Source organism: Engystomops pustulosus, chromosome 1 (genome assembly GCF_040894005.1).
Source record: "Engystomops pustulosus chromosome 1, aEngPut4.maternal, whole genome shotgun sequence".
Classification (NCBI taxonomy): Eukaryota; Metazoa; Chordata; class Amphibia; order Anura; family Leptodactylidae; genus Engystomops; species Engystomops pustulosus.
The window spans coordinates 173,422,750-173,440,432 of record NC_092411.1 but is presented as its reverse complement, the minus strand read 5'-3'; the positions used below and the strand labels follow the sequence as shown (position 1 = coordinate 173,440,432).

The 17,683-nt window shown below is 45.8% G+C and overlaps 33 pseudogenes; all 33 read left to right on the top strand.

Annotated features, from left to right (window-relative positions):
* Nucleotides 1-4,441: 4,441 nt before the first annotated feature.
* LOC140113395 (5S ribosomal RNA) lies at nucleotides 4,442-4,559 on the top strand (annotated as a pseudogene).
* A 6,340-nt stretch (nucleotides 4,560-10,899) lies between these two features.
* LOC140095777 (5S ribosomal RNA) lies at nucleotides 10,900-11,018 on the top strand (annotated as a pseudogene).
* Nucleotides 11,019-11,090: 72 nt separating this feature from the next.
* Nucleotides 11,091-11,209, top strand: LOC140094255 (5S ribosomal RNA; annotated as a pseudogene).
* Nucleotides 11,210-11,281: 72 nt separating this feature from the next.
* On the top strand, nucleotides 11,282-11,400 carry LOC140097937 (5S ribosomal RNA; annotated as a pseudogene).
* A 70-nt stretch (nucleotides 11,401-11,470) lies between these two features.
* LOC140094244 (5S ribosomal RNA) lies at nucleotides 11,471-11,589 on the top strand (annotated as a pseudogene).
* A 70-nt stretch (nucleotides 11,590-11,659) lies between these two features.
* Nucleotides 11,660-11,778, top strand: LOC140113153 (5S ribosomal RNA; annotated as a pseudogene).
* Nucleotides 11,779-11,848: 70 nt separating this feature from the next.
* Nucleotides 11,849-11,967, top strand: LOC140104096 (5S ribosomal RNA; annotated as a pseudogene).
* A 72-nt stretch (nucleotides 11,968-12,039) lies between these two features.
* LOC140100574 (5S ribosomal RNA) lies at nucleotides 12,040-12,158 on the top strand (annotated as a pseudogene).
* A 70-nt stretch (nucleotides 12,159-12,228) lies between these two features.
* On the top strand, nucleotides 12,229-12,347 carry LOC140113141 (5S ribosomal RNA; annotated as a pseudogene).
* A 72-nt stretch (nucleotides 12,348-12,419) lies between these two features.
* On the top strand, nucleotides 12,420-12,538 carry LOC140094233 (5S ribosomal RNA; annotated as a pseudogene).
* Nucleotides 12,539-12,610: 72 nt separating this feature from the next.
* LOC140097926 (5S ribosomal RNA) lies at nucleotides 12,611-12,729 on the top strand (annotated as a pseudogene).
* A 70-nt stretch (nucleotides 12,730-12,799) lies between these two features.
* On the top strand, nucleotides 12,800-12,918 carry LOC140094222 (5S ribosomal RNA; annotated as a pseudogene).
* A 70-nt stretch (nucleotides 12,919-12,988) lies between these two features.
* On the top strand, nucleotides 12,989-13,107 carry LOC140113129 (5S ribosomal RNA; annotated as a pseudogene).
* A 72-nt stretch (nucleotides 13,108-13,179) lies between these two features.
* LOC140097915 (5S ribosomal RNA) lies at nucleotides 13,180-13,298 on the top strand (annotated as a pseudogene).
* Nucleotides 13,299-13,370: 72 nt separating this feature from the next.
* On the top strand, nucleotides 13,371-13,489 carry LOC140112955 (5S ribosomal RNA; annotated as a pseudogene).
* Nucleotides 13,490-13,750: 261 nt separating this feature from the next.
* Nucleotides 13,751-13,869, top strand: LOC140113118 (5S ribosomal RNA; annotated as a pseudogene).
* Nucleotides 13,870-13,939: 70 nt separating this feature from the next.
* LOC140112159 (5S ribosomal RNA) lies at nucleotides 13,940-14,058 on the top strand (annotated as a pseudogene).
* Nucleotides 14,059-14,130: 72 nt separating this feature from the next.
* Nucleotides 14,131-14,249, top strand: LOC140100563 (5S ribosomal RNA; annotated as a pseudogene).
* A 72-nt stretch (nucleotides 14,250-14,321) lies between these two features.
* On the top strand, nucleotides 14,322-14,440 carry LOC140106208 (5S ribosomal RNA; annotated as a pseudogene).
* Nucleotides 14,441-14,510: 70 nt separating this feature from the next.
* LOC140100320 (5S ribosomal RNA) lies at nucleotides 14,511-14,629 on the top strand (annotated as a pseudogene).
* Nucleotides 14,630-14,890: 261 nt separating this feature from the next.
* LOC140104686 (5S ribosomal RNA) lies at nucleotides 14,891-15,009 on the top strand (annotated as a pseudogene).
* A 70-nt stretch (nucleotides 15,010-15,079) lies between these two features.
* On the top strand, nucleotides 15,080-15,198 carry LOC140113106 (5S ribosomal RNA; annotated as a pseudogene).
* Nucleotides 15,199-15,268: 70 nt separating this feature from the next.
* LOC140105439 (5S ribosomal RNA) lies at nucleotides 15,269-15,387 on the top strand (annotated as a pseudogene).
* Nucleotides 15,388-15,459: 72 nt separating this feature from the next.
* LOC140104679 (5S ribosomal RNA) lies at nucleotides 15,460-15,578 on the top strand (annotated as a pseudogene).
* Nucleotides 15,579-15,648: 70 nt separating this feature from the next.
* Nucleotides 15,649-15,767, top strand: LOC140113094 (5S ribosomal RNA; annotated as a pseudogene).
* A 72-nt stretch (nucleotides 15,768-15,839) lies between these two features.
* Nucleotides 15,840-15,958, top strand: LOC140110098 (5S ribosomal RNA; annotated as a pseudogene).
* Nucleotides 15,959-16,028: 70 nt separating this feature from the next.
* On the top strand, nucleotides 16,029-16,147 carry LOC140101968 (5S ribosomal RNA; annotated as a pseudogene).
* A 72-nt stretch (nucleotides 16,148-16,219) lies between these two features.
* LOC140113081 (5S ribosomal RNA) lies at nucleotides 16,220-16,338 on the top strand (annotated as a pseudogene).
* A 70-nt stretch (nucleotides 16,339-16,408) lies between these two features.
* On the top strand, nucleotides 16,409-16,527 carry LOC140107330 (5S ribosomal RNA; annotated as a pseudogene).
* A 72-nt stretch (nucleotides 16,528-16,599) lies between these two features.
* Nucleotides 16,600-16,718, top strand: LOC140113174 (5S ribosomal RNA; annotated as a pseudogene).
* A 70-nt stretch (nucleotides 16,719-16,788) lies between these two features.
* LOC140113070 (5S ribosomal RNA) lies at nucleotides 16,789-16,907 on the top strand (annotated as a pseudogene).
* A 70-nt stretch (nucleotides 16,908-16,977) lies between these two features.
* LOC140105607 (5S ribosomal RNA) lies at nucleotides 16,978-17,096 on the top strand (annotated as a pseudogene).
* Nucleotides 17,097-17,538: 442 nt separating this feature from the next.
* LOC140092683 (5S ribosomal RNA) lies at nucleotides 17,539-17,657 on the top strand (annotated as a pseudogene).
* The last annotated feature ends 26 nt before the right edge of the window (nucleotides 17,658-17,683 follow it).

Sequence of the window (17,683 nt, the reverse complement as noted above, 5' to 3'; positions counted from 1 at the left end):
GACCTTTTTGAACCTGAAAATTGTATTAGTTTCTCTGTCAAAGATGGTAAAAGAAGGTTCAAATTGAACAGCTGCTGTCAACGGCCATTCTAAGCTGAATGTGCCTGCTCTCGTCAGATCGCAGCAGCAATGCAGCTTAAGGCTTGGCAAGTACCAGCATGGGAGACTGGCTGGGAATCCCAAGTTCCGTTGACCTTTTTGAACCTGAAAATTGTGTTAGTTTCTCTGTCAAAGATGGTAAAAGAAGGTTCAAATTGAACAGCTGCTGTCAACGGCCATTCTAAGCTCAATGTGCCTGCTCTCGTCAGATCGCAGCAGCAATGCAGCTTAAGGCTTGGCAAGTACCAGCATGGGAGACTGGCTGGGAATCCCAAGTTCCGTTGACCTTTTTGAACCTGAAACTTGTGTTAGTTTCTCTATGAGATAGTAAAAGAAGGTTCAAATTGAACAGCTGCTGTCAACGGCCATTCTAAGCTGAATGTGGCTGCTCTCATCAGATCGCAGCAGCAATGCAGCTTAAGGCTTGGCAAGTACCAGAATGTGAGACTGGCTGGGAATCCCAAGTTCCGTTGACCTTTTTGAACCTGAAAATTGTGTTAGTTTCTCTGTCAAAGATGGTAAAAGAAGGTTCAAATTGAACAGCTGCTGTCAACGGCCATTCTAAGCTGAATGTGCCTGCTCTCGTCAGATCGCAGCAGCAATGCAGCTTAAGGCTTGGCAAGTACCAGCATGGGAGACTGGCTGGGAATCCCAAGTTCCGTTGACCTTTTTGAACCTGAAAATTGTGTTAGTTTCTCTATGAGATAGTAAAAGAAGGTTCAAATTGAACAGCTGCTGTCAACGGCCATTCTAAGCTGAATGTGGCTGCTCTCAACAGATCGCAGCAGCAATGCAGCTTAAGGCTTGGCAAGTACCAGCATGGGAGACTGGCTGGGAATCCCAAGTTCCGTTGACCTTTTTGAACCTGAAAATTGTGTTAGTTTCTCTGTCAAAGATGGTAAAAGAAGGTTCAAATTGAACAGCTGCTGTCAACGGCCATTCTAAGCTCAATGTGCCTGCTCTCGTCAGATCGCAGCAGCAATGCAGCTTAAGGCTTGGCAAGTACCAGCATGGGAGACTGGCTGGGAATCCCAAGTTCCGTTGACCTTTTTGAACCTGAAACTTGTGTTAGTTTCTCTATGAGATAGTAAAAGAAGGTTCAAATTGAACAGCTGCTGTCAACGGCCATTCTAAGCTGAATGTGGCTGCTCTCATCAGATCGCAGCAGCAATGCAGCTTAAGGCTTGGCAAGTACCAGAATGTGAGACTGGCTGGGAATCCCAAGTTCCGTTGACCTTTTTGAACCTGAAAATTGTGTTAGTTTCTCTGTCAAAGATGGTAAAAGAAGGTTCAAATTGAACAGCTGCTGTCAACGGCCATTCTAAGCTGAATGTGCCTGCTCTCGTCAGATCGCAGCAGCAATGCAGCTTAAGGCTTGGCAAGTACCAGCATGGGAGACTGGCTGGGAATCCCAAGTTCCGTTGACCTTTTTGAACCTGAAAATTGTGTTAGTTTCTCTATGAGATAGTAAAAGAAGGTTCAAATTGAACAGTTGCTGTCAACGGCCATTCTAAGCTGAATGTGCCTGCTCTCGTCAGATTGCAGCAGCAATGCAGCTTAAGGCTTGGCAAGTACCAGCATGGGAGACTGGCTGGGAATCCCAAGTTCCGTTGACCTTTTTGAACCTGAAAATTGTGTTAGTTTCTCTATGAGATAGTAAAAGAAGGTTCAAATTGAACAGCTGCTGTCAACGGCCATTCTAAGCTGAATGTGCCTGCTCTCGTCAGATCGCAGCAGCAATGCAGCTTAAGGCTTGGCAAGTACCAGAATGGGAGACTGGCTGGGAATCCCAAGTTCCGTTGACCTTTTTGAACCTGAAAATTGTGTTAGTTTCTCTATGAGATAGTAAAAGAAGGTTCAAATTGAACAGCTGCTGTCAACGTCCATTCTAAGCTGAATGTGCCTGCTCTCATCAGATCGCAGCGGCAATGCAGCTTAAGGCTTGGCAAGTACCAGCATGGGAGACTGGCTGGGAATCCCAAGTTCCGTTGACCTTTTTGAACCTGAAAATTGTGTTAGTTTCTCTGTCAAAGATGGTAAAAGAAGGTTCAAATTGAACAGCTGCTGTCAACGGCCATTCTAAGCTGAATGTGCCTGCTCTCGTCAGATCGCAGCCGCAATGCAGCTTAAGGCTTGGCAAGTACCAGCATGGGAGACTGGCTGGGAATCCCAAGTTCCGTTGACCTTTTTGAACCTGAAAATTGTGTTAGTTTCTCTATGAGATAGTAAAAGAAGGTTCAAATTGAACAGCTGCTGTCAACGGCCATTCTAAGCTGAATGTGCCTGCTCTCGTCAGATCGCAGCAGCAATGCAGCTTATGGCTTGGCAAGTACCGGAATGGGAGACTGGCTGGGAATCCCAAGTTCCGTTGACCTTTTTGAACCTGAAAATTGTATTAGTTTCTCTGTCAAAGATGGTAAAAGAAGGTTCAAATTGAACAGCTGCTGTCAACGGCCATTCTAAGCTGAATGTGCCTGCTCTCGTCAGATCGCAGCAGCAATGCAGCTTAAGGCTTGGCAAGTACCAGCATGGGAGACTGGCTGGGAATCCCAAGTTCCGTTGACCTTTTTGAACCTGAAAATTGTGTTAGTTTCTCTATGAGATAGTAAAAGAAGGTTCAAATTGAACAGCTGCTGTCAACGGCCATTCTAAGCTGAATGTGCCTGCTCTCGCCAGATCGCAGCAGCAATGCAGCTTAAGGCTTGGCAAGTACCAGCATGGGAGACTGGCTGGGAATCCCAAGTTCCGTTGACCTTTTTGAACCTGAAAATTGTGTTAGTTTCTCTGTCAAAGATGGTAAAAGAAGGTTCAAATTGAACAGCTGCTGTCAACGGCCATTCTAAGCTGAATGTGCCTGCTCTCGTCAGATTGCAGCAGCAATGCAGCTTAAGGCTTGGCAAGTACCAGCATGGGAGACTGGCTGGGAATCCCAAGTTCCGTTGACCTTTTTGAACCTGAAAATTGTGTTAGTTTCTCTATGAGATAGTAAAAGAAGGTTCAAATTGAACAGCTGCTGTCAACGGCCATTCTAAGCTGAATGTGCCTGCTCTCGTCAGATCGCAGCAGCAATGCAGCTTAAGGCTTGGCAAGTACCAGAATGGGAGACTGGCTGGGAATCCCAAGTTCCGTTGACCTTTTTGAACCTGAAAATTGTGTTAGTTTCTCTGTCAAAGATGGTAAAAGAAGGTTCAAATTGAACAGCTGCTGTCAACGGCCTTTCTAAGCTGAATGTGCCTGCTCTCGTCAGATCGCAGCAGCAATGCAGCTTAAGGCTTGGCAAGTACCAGCATGGGAGACTGGCTGGGAATCCCAAGTTCCGTTGCCCTTTTTGAACCTGAAAATTGTGTTAGTTTCTCTATGAGATAGTAAAAGAAGGTTCAAATTGAACAGTTGCTGTCAACGGCCATTCTAAGCTGAATGTGCCTGCTCTCGTCAGATTGCAGCAGCAATGCAGCTTAAGGCTTGGCAAGTACCAGCATGGGAGACTGGCTGGGAATCCCAAGTTCCGTTGACCTTTTTGAACCTGAAAATTGTGTTAGTTTCTCTATGAGATAGTAAAAGAAGGTTCAAATTGAACAGCTGCTGTCAACGGCCATTCTAAGCTGAATGTGCCTGCTCTCGTCAGATCGCAGCAGCAATGCAGCTTAAGGCTTGGCAAGTACCAGCATGGGAGACTGGCTGGGAATCCCAAGTTCCGTTGACCTTTTTGAACCTGAAAATTGTGTTAGTTTCTCTATGAGATAGTAAAAGAAGGTTCAAATTGAACAGCTGCTGTCAACGTCCATTCTAAGCTGAATGTGCCTGCTCTCGTCAGATCGCAGCAGCAATGCAGCTTATGGCTTGGCAAGTACCGGAATGGGAGACTGGCTGGGAATCCCAAGTTCCGTTGACCTTTTTGAACCTGAAAATTGTATTAGTTTCTCTGTCAAAGATGGTAAAAGAAGGTTCAAATTGAACAGCTGCTGTCAACGGCCATTCTAAGCTGAATGTGCCTGCTCTCGTCAGATTGCAGCAGCAATGCAGCTTAAGGCTTGGCAAGTACCAGCATGGGAGACTGGCTGGGAATCCCAAGTTCTGTTGACCTTTTTGAACCTGAAAATTGTGTTAGTTTCTCTATGAGATAGTAAAAGAAGGTTCAAATTGAACAGCTGCTGTCAACGGCCATTCTAAGCTGAATGTGCCTGCTCTCGTCAGATCGCAGCAGCAATGCAGCTTAAGGCTTGGCAAGTACCAGAATGGGAGACTGGCTGGGAATCCCAAGTTCCGTTGACCTTTCTGAACCTGAAAATTGTGTTAGTTTCTCTATGAGATAGTAAAAGAAGGTTCAAATTGAACAGCTGCTGTCAACGGCCATTCTAAGCTGAATGTGCCTGCTCTCATCAGATCGCAGCAGCAATGCAGCTTAAGGCTTGGCAAGTACCAGCATGGGAGACTGGCTGGGAATCCCAAGTTCCGTTGACCTTTTTGAACCTGAAAATTGTGTTAGTTTCTCTGTCAAAGATGGTAAAAGAAGGTTCAAATTGAACAGCTGCTGTCAACGGCCATTCTAAGCTGAATGTGCCTGCTCTCATCAGATTGCAGCAGCAATGCAGCTTAAGGCTTGGCAAGTACCAGCATGGGAGACTGGCTGGGAATCCCAAGTTCCGTTGACCTTTTTGAACCTGAAAGTTGTGTTAGTTTCTCTATGAGATAGTAAAAGAAGGTTCAAATTGAACAGCTGCTGTCAACGGCCATTCTAAGCTGAATGTGCCTGCTCTCATCAGATCGAAGCGGCAATGCAGCTTAAGGCTTGGCAAGTACCAGCATGGGAGACTGGCTGGGAATCCCAAGTTCCGTTGACCTTTTTGAACCTGAAAATTGTGTTAGTTTCTCTGTCAAAGATGGTAAAAGAAGGTTCAAATTGAACAGCTGCTGTCAACGGCCATTCTAAGCTGAATGTGCCTGCTCTCGTCAGATCGCAGCAGCAATGCAGCTTAAGGCTTGGCAAGTACCAGCATGGGAGACTGGCTGGGAATCCCAAGTTCCGTTGACCTTTTTGAACCTGAAAATTGTGTTAGTTTCTCTATGAGATAGTAAAAGAAGGTTCAAATTGAACAGCTGCTGTCAACGGCCATTCTAAGCTGAATGTGCCTGCTCTCGTCAGATCGCAGCAGCAATGCAGCTTATGGCTTGGCAAGTACCAGAATGGGAGACTGGCTGGGAATCCCAAGTTCCGTTGACCTTTTTGAACCTGAAAATTGTATTAGTTTCTCTGTCAAAGATGGTAAAAGAAGGTTCAAATTGAACAGCTGCTGTCAACGGCCATTCTAAGCTGAATGTGCCTGCTCTCGTCAGATCGCAGCAGCAATGCAGCTTAAGGCTTGGCAAGTACCAGCATGGGAGACTGGCTGGGAATCCCAAGTTCCGTTGACCTTTTTGAACCTGAAAATTGTGTTAGTTTCTCTATGAGATAGTAAAAGAAGGTTCAAATTGAACAGCTGCTGTCAACGGCCATTCTAAGCTGAATGTGCCTGCTCTCGTCAGATTGCAGCAGCAATGCAGCTTAAGGCTTGGCAAGTACCAGCATGGGAGACTGGCTGGGAATCCCAAGTTCCGTTGACCTTTTTGAACCTGAAAATTGTGTTAGTTTCTCTATGAGATAGTAAAAGAAGGTTCAAATTGAACAGCTGCTGTCAACGGCCATTCTAAGCTGAATGTGCCTGCTCTCGTCAGATCGCAGCAGCAATGCAGCTTAAGGCTTGGCAAGTACCAGAATGGGAGACTGGCTGGGAATCCCAAGTTCCGTTGACCTTTTTGAACCTGAAAATTGTGTTAGTTTCTCTATGAGATAGTAAAAGAAGGTTCAAATTGAACAGCTGCTGTCAACGGCCATTCTAAGCTGAATGTGGCTGCTCTCATCAGATCGCAGCAGCAATGCAGCTTAAGGCTTGGCAAGTACCAGCATGGGAGACTGGCTTGGAATCCCAAGTTCCGTTGACCTTTTTGAACCTGAAAATTGTGTTAGTTTCTCTGTCAAAGATGGTAAAAGAAGGTTCAAATTGAACAGCTGCTGTCAACGGCCATTCTAAGCTGAATGTGCCTGCTCTCATCAGATTGCAGCAGCAATGCAGCTTAAGGCTTGGCAAGTACCAGCATGGGAGACTGGCTGGGAATCCCAAGTTCCGTTGACCTTTTTGAACCTGAAAATTGTGTTAGTTTCTCTATGAGATAGTAAAAGAAGGTTCAAATTGAACAGCTGCTGTCAACGGCCATTCTAAGCTGAATGTGCCTGCTCTCGTCAGATCGCAGCAGCAATGCAGCTTAAGGCTTGGCAAGTACCAGAATGGGAGACTGGCTGGGAATCCCAAGTTCCGTTGACCTTTTTGAACCTGAAAATTGTATTAGTTTCTCTGTCAAAGATGGTAAAAGAAGGTTCAAATTGAACAGCTGCTGTCAACGGCCATTCTAAGCTGAATGTGCCTGCTCTCTTCAGATCGCAGCAGCAATGCAGCTTAAGGCTTGGCAAGTACCAGCATGGGAGACTGGCTGGGAATCCCAAGTTCCGTTGACCTTTTTGAACCTGAAAATTGTGTTAGTTTCTCTGTCAAAGATGGTAAAAGAAGGTTCAAATTGAACAGCTGCTGTCAACGGCCATTCTAAGCTCAATGTGCCTGCTCTCGTCAGATCGCAGCAGCAATGCAGCTTAAGGCTTGGCAAGTACCAGCATGGGAGACTGGCTGGGAATCCCAAGTTCCGTTGACCTTTTTGAACCTGAAACTTGTGTTAGTTTCTCTATGAGATAGTAAAAGAAGGTTCAAATTGAACAGCTGCTGTCAACGGCCATTCTAAGCTGAATGTGGCTGCTCTCGTCAGATCGCAGCAGCAATGCAGCTTAAGGCTTGGCAAGTACCAGAATGGGAGACTGGCTGGGAATCCCAAGTTCCGTTGACCTTTTTGAACCTGAAAATTGTGTTAGTTTCTCTGTCAAAGATGGTAAAAGAAGGTTCAAATTGAACAGCTGCTGTCAACGGCCATTCTAAGCTGAATGTGCCTGCTCTCGTCAGATCGCAGCAGCAATGCAGCTTAAGGCTTGGCAAGTACCAGCATGGGAGACTGGCTGGGAATCCCAAGTTCCGTTGCCCTTTTTGAACCTGAAAATTGTGTTAGTTTCTCTATGAGATAGTAAAAGAAGGTTCAAATTGAACAGCTGCTGTCAACGGCCATTCTAAGCTGAATGTGGCTGCTCTCATCAGATCGCAGCAGCAATGCAGCTTAAGGCTTGGCAAGTACCAGCATGGGAGACTGGCTTGGAATCCCAAGTTCCGTTGACCTTTTTGAACCTGAAAATTGTGTTAGTTTCTCTGTCAAAGATGGTAAAAGAAGGTTCAAATTGAACAGCTGCTGTCAACGGCCATTCTAAGCTGAATGTGCCTGCTCTCATCAGATTGCAGCAGCAATGCAGCTTAAGGCTTGGCAAGTACCAGCATGGGAGACTGGCTGGGAATCCCAAGTTCCGTTGACCTTTTTGAACCTGAAAATTGTGTTAGTTTCTCTATGAGATAGTAAAAGAAGGTTCAAATTGAACAGCTGCTGTCAACGGCCATTCTAAGCTGAATGTGCCTGCTCTCGTCAGATCGCAGCAGCAATGCAGCTTAAGGCTTGGCAAGTACCAGAATGGGAGACTGGCTGGGAATCCCAAGTTCCGTTGACCTTTTTGAACCTGAAAATTGTATTAGTTTCTCTGTCAAAGATGGTAAAAGAAGGTTCAAATTGAACAGCTGCTGTCAACGGCCATTCTAAGCTGAATGTGCCTGCTCTCGTCAGATCGCAGCAGCAATGCAGCTTAAGGCTTGGCAAGTACCAGCATGGGAGACTGGCTGGGAATCCCAAGTTCCGTTGACCTTTTTGAACCTGAAAATTGTGTTAGTTTCTCTGTCAAAGATGGTAAAAGAAGGTTCAAATTGAACAGCTGCTGTCAACGGCCATTCTAAGCTGAATGTGCCTGCTCTCTTCAGATCGCAGCAGCAATGCAGCTTAAGGCTTGGCAAGTACCAGCATGGGAGACTGGCTGGGAATCCCAAGTTCCGTTGACCTTTTTGAACCTGAAAATTGTGTTAGTTTCTCTATGAGATAGTAAAAGAAGGTTCAAATTGAACAGCTGCTGTCAACGGCCATTCTAAGCTGAATGTGCCTGCTCTCGTCAGATCGCAGCAGCAATGCAGCTTAAGGCTTGGCAAGTACCAGCATGGGAGACTGGCTGGGAATCCCAAGTTCCGTTGACCTTTTTGAACCTGAAAATTGTGTTAGTTTCTCTATGAGATAGTAAAAGAAGGTTCAAATTGAACAGCTGCTGTCAACGGCCATTCTAAGCTGAATGTGCCTGCTCTCGTCAGATCGCAGCAGCAATGCAGCTTAAGGCTTGGCAAGTACCAGAATGGGAGACTGGCTGGGAATCCCAAGTTCCGTTGACCTTTTTGAACCTGAAAATTGTGTTAGTTTCTCTATGAGATAGTAAAAGAAGGTTCAAATTGAACAGCTGCTGTCAACGGCCATTCTAAGCTGAATGTGGCTGCTCTCATCAGATCGCAGCAGCAATGCAGCTTAAGGCTTGGCAAGTACCAGCATGGGAGACTGGCTTGGAATCCCAAGTTCCGTTGACCTTTTTGAACCTGAAAATTGTGTTAGTTTCTCTGTCAAAGATGGTAAAAGAAGGTTCAAATTGAACAGCTGCTGTCAACGGCCATTCTAAGCTGAATGTGCCTGCTCTCATCAGATTGCAGCAGCAATGCAGCTTAAGGCTTGGCAAGTACCAGCATGGGAGACTGGCTGGGAATCCCAAGTTCCGTTGACCTTTTTGAACCTGAAAATTGTGTTAGTTTCTCTATGAGATAGTAAAAGAAGGTTCAAATTGAACAGCTGCTGTCAACGGCCATTCTAAGCTGAATGTGCCTGCTCTCGTCAGATCGCAGCAGCAATGCAGCTTAAGGCTTGGCAAGTACCAGAATGGGAGACTGGCTGGGAATCCCAAGTTCCGTTGACCTTTTTGAACCTGAAAATTGTATTAGTTTCTCTGTCAAAGATGGTAAAAGAAGGTTCAAATTGAACAGCTGCTGTCAACGGCCATTCTAAGCTGAATGTGCCTGCTCTCGTCAGATCGCAGCAGCAATGCAGCTTAAGGCTTGGCAAGTACCAGCATGGGAGACTGGCTGGGAATCCCAAGTTCCGTTGACCTTTTTGAACCTGAAAATTGTGTTAGTTTCTCTGTCAAAGATGGTAAAAGAAGGTTCAAATTGAACAGCTGCTGTCAACGGCCATTCTAAGCTGAATGTGCCTGCTCTCTTCAGATCGCAGCAGCAATGCAGCTTAAGGCTTGGCAAGTACCAGCATGGGAGACTGGCTGGGAATCCCAAGTTCCGTTGACCTTTTTGAACCTGAAAATTGTGTTAGTTTCTCTATGAGATAGTAAAAGAAGGTTCAAATTGAACAGCTGCTGTCAACGGCCATTCTAAGCTGAATGTGCCTGCTCTCGTCAGATCGCAGCAGCAATGCAGCTTAAGGCTTGGCAAGTACCAGCATGGGAGACTGGCTGGGAATCCCAAGTTCCGTTGACCTTTTTGAACCTGAAAATTGTGTTAGTTTCTCTATGAGATAGTAAAAGAAGGTTCAAATTGAACAGCTGCTGTCAACGGCCATTCTAAGCTGAATGTGCCTGCTCTCGTCAGATCGCAGCAGCAATGCAGCTTAAGGCTTGGCAAGTACCAGAATGGGAGACTGGCTGGGAATCCCAAGTTCCGTTGACCTTTTTGAACCTGAAAATTGTATTAGTTTCTCTGTCAAAGATGGTAAAAGAAGGTTCAAATTGAACAGCTGCTGTCAACGGCCATTCTAAGCTGAATGTGCCTGCTCTCTTCAGATCGCAGCAGCAATGCAGCTTAAGGCTTGGCAAGTACCAGCATGGGAGACTGGCTGGGAATCCCAAGTTCCGTTGACCTTTTTGAACCTGAAAATTGTGTTAGTTTCTCTGTCAAAGATGGTAAAAGAAGGTTCAAATTGAACAGCTGCTGTCAACGGCCATTCTAAGCTCAATGTGCCTGCTCTCGTCAGATCGCAGCAGCAATGCAGCTTAAGGCTTGGCAAGTACCAGCATGGGAGACTGGCTGGGAATCCCAAGTTCCGTTGACCTTTTTGAACCTGAAACTTGTGTTAGTTTCTCTATGAGATAGTAAAAGAAGGTTCAAATTGAACAGCTGCTGTCAACGGCCATTCTAAGCTGAATGTGGCTGCTCTCGTCAGATCGCAGCAGCAATGCAGCTTAAGGCTTGGCAAGTACCAGAATGGGAGACTGGCTGGGAATCCCAAGTTCCGTTGACCTTTTTGAACCTGAAAATTGTGTTAGTTTCTCTATGAGATAGTAAAAGAAGGTTCAAATTGAACAGCTGCTGTCAACGGCCATTCTAAGCTGAATGTGGCTGCTCTCATCAGATCGCAGCAGCAATGCAGCTTAAGGCTTGGCAAGTACCAGCATGGGAGACTGGCTTGGAATCCCAAGTTCCGTTGACCTTTTTGAACCTGAAAATTGTGTTAGTTTCTCTGTCAAAGATGGTAAAAGAAGGTTCAAATTGAACAGCTGCTGTCAACGGCCATTCTAAGCTGAATGTGCCTGCTCTCTTCAGATCGCAGCAGCAATGCAGCTTAAGGCTTGGCAAGTACCAGCATGGGAGACTGGCTGGGAATCCCAAGTTCCGTTGACCTTTTTGAACCTGAAAATTGTGTTAGTTTCTCTATGAGATAGTAAAAGAAGGTTCAAATTGAACAGCTGCTGTCAACGGCCATTCTAAGCTGAATGTGCCTGCTCTCTTCAGATCGCAGCAGCAATGCAGCTTAAGGCTTGGCAAGTACCAGAATGGGAGACTGGCTGGGAATCCCAAGTTCCGTTGACCTTTTTGAACCTGAAAATTGTATTAGTTTCTCTGTCAAAGATGGTAAAAGAAGGTTCAAATTGAACAGCTGCTGTCAACGGCCATTCTAAGCTGAATGTGCCTGCTCTCGTCAGATCGCAGCAGCAATGCAGCTTAAGGCTTGGCAAGTACCAGCATGGGAGACTGGCTGGGAATCCCAAGTTCCGTTGACCTTTTTGAACCTGAAAATTGTGTTAGTTTCTCTGTCAAAGATGGTAAAAGAAGGTTCAAATTGAACAGCTGCTGTCAACGGCCATTCTAAGCTGAATGTGCCTGCTCTCTTCAGATCGCAGCAGCAATGCAGCTTAAGGCTTGGCAAGTACCAGCATGGGAGACTGGCTGGGAATCCCAAGTTCCGTTGACCTTTTTGAACCTGAAAATTGTGTTAGTTTCTCTATGAGATAGTAAAAGAAGGTTCAAATTGAACAGCTGCTGTCAACGGCCATTCTAAGCTGAATGTGCCTGCTCTCGTCAGATCGCAGCAGCAATGCAGCTTAAGGCTTGGCAAGTACCAGCATGGGAGACTGGCTGGGAATCCCAAGTTCCGTTGACCTTTTTGAACCTGAAAATTGTGTTAGTTTCTCTATGAGATAGTAAAAGAAGGTTCAAATTGAACAGCTGCTGTCAACGGCCATTCTAAGCTGAATGTGCCTGCTCTCGTCAGATCGCAGCAGCAATGCAGCTTAAGGCTTGGCAAGTACCAGAATGGGAGACTGGCTGGGAATCCCAAGTTCCGTTGACCTTTTTGAACCTGAAAATTGTGTTAGTTTCTCTATGAGATAGTAAAAGAAGGTTCAAATTGAACAGCTGCTGTCAACGGCCATTCTAAGCTGAATGTGGCTGCTCTCATCAGATCGCAGCAGCAATGCAGCTTAAGGCTTGGCAAGTACCAGCATGGGAGACTGGCTGGGAATCCCAAGTTCCGTTGACCTTTTTGAACCTGAAAATTGTGTTAGTTTCTCTGTCAAAGATGGTAAAAGAAGGTTCAAATTGAACAGCTGCTGTCAACGGCCATTCTAAGCTGAATGTGCCTGCTCTCATCAGATTGCAGCAGCAATGCAGCTTAAGGCTTGGCAAGTACCAGCATGGGAGACTGGCTGGGAATCCCAAGTTCCGTTGACCTTTTTGAACCTGAAAATTGTGTTAGTTTCTCTATGAGATAGTAAAAGAAGGTTCAAATTGAACAGCTGCTGTCAACGGCCATTCTAAGCTGAATGTGCCTGCTCTCGTCAGATCGCAGCAGCAATGCAGCTTAAGGCTTGGCAAGTACCAGAATGGGAGACTGGCTGGGAATCCCAAGTTCCGTTGACCTTTTTGAACCTGAAAATTGTATTAGTTTCTCTGTCAAAGATGGTAAAAGAAGGTTCAAATTGAACAGCTGCTGTCAACGGCCATTCTAAGCTGAATGTGCCTGCTCTCGTCAGATCGCAGCAGCAATGCAGCTTAAGGCTTGGCAAGTACCAGCATGGGAGACTGGCTGGGAATCCCAAGTTCCGTTGACCTTTTTGAACCTGAAAATTGTGTTAGTTTCTCTGTCAAAGATGGTAAAAGAAGGTTCAAATTGAACAGCTGCTGTCAACGGCCATTCTAAGCTGAATGTGCCTGCTCTCTTCAGATCGCAGCAGCAATGCAGCTTAAGGCTTGGCAAGTACCAGCATGGGAGACTGGCTGGGAATCCCAAGTTCCGTTGACCTTTTTGAACCTGAAAATTGTGTTAGTTTCTCTATGAGATAGTAAAAGAAGGTTCAAATTGAACAGCTGCTGTCAACGGCCATTCTAAGCTGAATGTGCCTGCTCTCGTCAGATCGCAGCAGCAATGCAGCTTAAGGCTTGGCAAGTACCAGCATGGGAGACTGGCTGGGAATCCCAAGTTCCGTTGACCTTTTTGAACCTGAAAATTGTGTTAGTTTCTCTATGAGATAGTAAAAGAAGGTTCAAATTGAACAGCTGCTGTCAACGGCCATTCTAAGCTGAATGTGCCTGCTCTCGTCAGATCGCAGCAGCAATGCAGCTTAAGGCTTGGCAAGTACCAGAATGGGAGACTGGCTGGGAATCCCAAGTTCCGTTGACCTTTTTGAACCTGAAAATTGTATTAGTTTCTCTGTCAAAGATGGTAAAAGAAGGTTCAAATTGAACAGCTGCTGTCAACGGCCATTCTAAGCTGAATGTGCCTGCTCTCTTCAGATCGCAGCAGCAATGCAGCTTAAGGCTTGGCAAGTACCAGCATGGGAGACTGGCTGGGAATCCCAAGTTCCGTTGACCTTTTTGAACCTGAAAATTGTGTTAGTTTCTCTGTCAAAGATGGTAAAAGAAGGTTCAAATTGAACAGCTGCTGTCAACGGCCATTCTAAGCTCAATGTGCCTGCTCTCGTCAGATTGCAGCAGCAATGCAGCTTAAGGCTTGGCAAGTACCAGCATGGGAGACTGGCTGGGAATCCCAAGTTCCGTTGACCTTTTTGAACCTGAAACTTGTGTTAGTTTCTCTGTCAAAGATGGTAAAAGAAGGTTCAAATTGAACAGCTGCTGTCAACGGCCATTCTAAGCTGAATGTGCCTGCTCTCGTCAGATCGCAGCAGCAATGCAGCTTAAGGCTTGGCAAGTACCAGCATGGGAGACTGGCTGGGAATCCCAAGTTCCGTTGCCCTTTTTGAACCTGAAAATTGTGTTAGTTTCTCTATGAGATAGTAAAAGAAGGTTCAAATTGAACAGCTGCTGTCAACGGCCATTCTAAGCTGAATGTGCCTGCTCTCGTCAGATCGCAGCAGCAATGCAGCTTAAGGCTTGGCAAGTACCAGAATGGGAGACTGGCTGGGAATCCCAAGTTCCGTTGACCTTTTTGAACCTGAAAATTGTGTTAGTTTCTCTATGAGATAGTAAAAGAAGGTTCAAATTGAACAGCTGCTGTCAACGGCCATTCTAAGCTGAATGTGGCTGCTCTCATCAGATCGCAGCAGCAATGCAGCTTAAGGCTTGGCAAGTACCAGCATGGGAGACTGGCTTGGAATCCCAAGTTCCGTTGACCTTTTTGAACCTGAAAATTGTGTTAGTTTCTCTGTCAAAGATGGTAAAAGAAGGTTCAAATTGAACAGCTGCTGTCAACGGCCATTCTAAGCTGAATGTGCCTGCTCTCATCAGATTGCAGCAGCAATGCAGCTTAAGGCTTGGCAAGTACCAGCATGGGAGACTGGCTGGGAATCCCAAGTTCCGTTGACCTTTTTGAACCTGAAAATTGTGTTAGTTTCTCTGTCAAAGATGGTAAAAGAAGGTTCAAATTGAACAGCTGCTGTCAACGGCCATTCTAAGCTCAATGTGCCTGCTCTCGTCAGATCGCAGCAGCAATGCAGCTTAAGGCTTGGCAAGTACCAGCATGGGAGACTGGCTGGGAATCCCAAGTTCCGTTGACCTTTTTGAACCTGAAACTTGTGTTAGTTTCTCTATGAGATAGTAAAAGAAGGTTCAAATTGAACAGCTGCTGTCAACGGCCATTCTAAGCTGAATGTGGCTGCTCTCATCAGATCGCAGCAGCAATGCAGCTTAAGGCTTGGCAAGTACCAGAATGGGAGACTGGCTGGGAATCCCAAGTTCCGTTGACCTTTTTGAACCTGAAAATTGTGTTAGTTTCTCTGTCAAAGATGGTAAAAGAAGGTTCAAATTGAACAGCTGCTGTCAACGGCCATTCTAAGCTGAATGTGCCTGCTCTCGTCAGATCGCAGCAGCAATGCAGCTTAAGGCTTGGCAAGTACCAGCATGGGAGACTGGCTGGGAATCCCAAGTTCCGTTGCCCTTTTTGAACCTGAAAATTGTGTTAGTTTCTCTATGAGATAGTAAAAGAAGGTTCAAATTGAACAGTTGCTGTCAACGGCCATTCTAAGCTGAATGTGCCTGCTCTCGTCAGATTGCAGCAGCAATGCAGCTTAAGGCTTGGCAAGTACCAGCATGGGAGACTGGCTGGGAATCCCAAGTTCCGTTGACCTTTTTGAACCTGAAAATTGTGTTAGTTTCTCTATGAGATAGTAAAAGAAGGTTCAAATTGAACAGCTGCTGTCAACGGCCATTCTAAGCTGAATGTGCCTGCTCTCGTCAGATCGCAGCAGCAATGCAGCTTAAGGCTTGGCAAGTACCAGAATGGGAGACTGGCTGGGAATCCCAAGTTCCGTTGACCTTTTTGAACCTGAAAATTGTGTTAGTTTCTCTATGAGATAGTAAAAGAAGGTTCAAATTGAACAGCTGCTGTCAACGGCCATTCTAAGCTGAATGTGCCTGCTCTCGCCAGATCGCAGCAGCAATGCAGCTTAAGGCTTGGCAAGTACCAGCATGGGAGACTGGCTGGGAATCCCAAGTTCCGTTGACCTTTTTGAACCTGAAAATTGTGTTAGTTTCTCTGTCAAAGATGGTAAAAGAAGGTTCAAATTGAACAGCTGCTGTCAACGGCCATTCTAAGCTGAATGTGCCTGCTCTCGTCAGATTGCAGCAGCAATGCAGCTTAAGGCTTGGCAAGTACCAGCATGGGAGACTGGCTGGGAATCCCAAGTTCCGTTGACCTTTTTGAACCTGAAAATTGTGTTAGTTTCTCTATGAGATAGTAAAAGAAGGTTCAAATTGAACAGCTGCTGTCAACGGCCATTCTAAGCTGAATGTGCCTGCTCTCGTCAGATCGCAGCAGCAATGCAGCTTAAGGCTTGGCAAGTACCAGAATGGGAGACTGGCTGGGAATCCCAAGTTCCGTTGACCTTTTTGAACCTGAAAATTGTGTTAGTTTCTCTGTCAAAGATGGTAAAAGAAGGTTCAAATTGAACAGCTGCTGTCAACGGCCTTTCTAAGCTGAATGTGCCTGCTCTCGTCAGATCGCAGCAGCAATGCAGCTTAAGGCTTGGCAAGTACCAGCATGGGAGACTGGCTGGGAATCCCAAGTTCCGTTGCCCTTTTTGAACCTGAAAATTGTGTTAGTTTCTCTATGAGATAGTAAAAGAAGGTTCAAATTGAACAGTTGCTGTCAACGGCCATTCTAAGCTGAATGTGCCTGCTCTCGTCAGATCGCAGCAGCAATGCAGCTTATGGCTTGGCAAGTACCGGAATGGGAGACTGGCTGGGAATCCCAAGTTCCGTTGACCTTTTTGAACCTGAAAATTGTATTAGTTTCTCTGTCAAAGATGGTAAAAGAAGGTTCAAATTGAACAGCTGCTGTCAACGGCCATTCTAAGCTGAATGTGCCTGCTCTCGTCAGATCGCAGCAGCAATGCAGCTTAAGGCTTGGCAAGTACCAGAATGGGAGACTGGCTGGGAATCCCAAGTTCCGTTGACCTTTTTGAACCTGAAAATTGTGTTAGTTTCTCTATGAGATAGTAAAAGAAGGTTCAAATTGAACAGCTGCTGTCAACGGCCATTCTAAGCTGAATGTGCCTGCTCTCATCAGATCGCAGCAGCAATGCAGCTTAAGGCTTGGCAAGTACCAGAATGGGAGACTGGCTGGGAATCCCAAGTTCCGTTGACCTTTTTGAACCTGAAAATTGTGTTAGTTTCTCTGTCAAAGATGGTAAAAGAAGGTTCAAATTGAACAGCTGCTGTCAACGGCCATTCTAAGCTGAATGTGCCTGCTCTCGTCAAATTGCAGCAGCAATGCAGCTTAAGGCTTGGCAAGTACCAGCATGGGAGACTGGCTGGGAATCCCAAGTTCCGTTGACCTTTTTGAACCTGAAAATTGTGTTAGTTTCTCTATGAGATAGTAAAAGAAGGTTCAAATTGAACAGCTGCTGTCAACGGCCATTCTAAGCTGAATGTGCCTGCTCTCGTCAGATCGCAGCAGCAATGCAGCTTAAGGCTTGGCAAGTACCAGAATGGGAGACTGGCTGGGAATCCCAAGTTCCGTTGACCTTTTTGAACCTGAAAATTGTGTTAGTTTCTCTATGAGATAGTAAAAGAAGGTTCAAATTGAACAGCTGCTGTCAACGGCCATTCTAAGCTGAATGTGCCTGCTCTCATCAGATCGCAGCAGCAATGCAGCTTAAGGCTTGGCAAGTACCAGCATGGGAGACTGGCTGGGAATCCCAAGTTCCGTTGACCTTTTTGAACCTGAAAATTGTGTTAGTTTCTCTGTCAAAGATGGTAAAAGAAGGTTCAAATTGAACAGCTGCTGTCAACGGCCATTCTAAGCTGAATGGGCCTGCTCTCGTCAGATCGCAGCAGCAATGCAGCTTAAGGCTTGGCAAGTACCAGCATGGGAGACTGGCTGTGAATCCCAAGTTCCATTGACCTTTTTGAACCTGAAAATTGTGTTAGTTTCTCGGTAAAAGAAGGTTCAAATTGAACAGCTGCTGTCAACGGCCATTCTAAGCTGAATGTGCCTGCTCTCATCAGATCGCAGCAGCAATGCAGCTTAAGGCTTGGCAAGTACCAGCATGGGAGACTGGCTGTGAATCCCAAGTTCCATTGACCTTTTTGAACCTGAAAATTGTGTTAGTTTCTCTATGAGATAGTAAAAGAAGGTTCAAATTGAACAGCTGCTGTCAACGGCCATTCTAAGCTGAATGTGCCTGCTCTCGTCAGATCGCAGCAGCAATGCAGCTTAAGGCTTGGCAAGTACCAGAATGGGAGACTGGCTGGGAATTCCAAGTTCCGTTGACCTTTTTGAACCTGAAAATTGTGTTAGT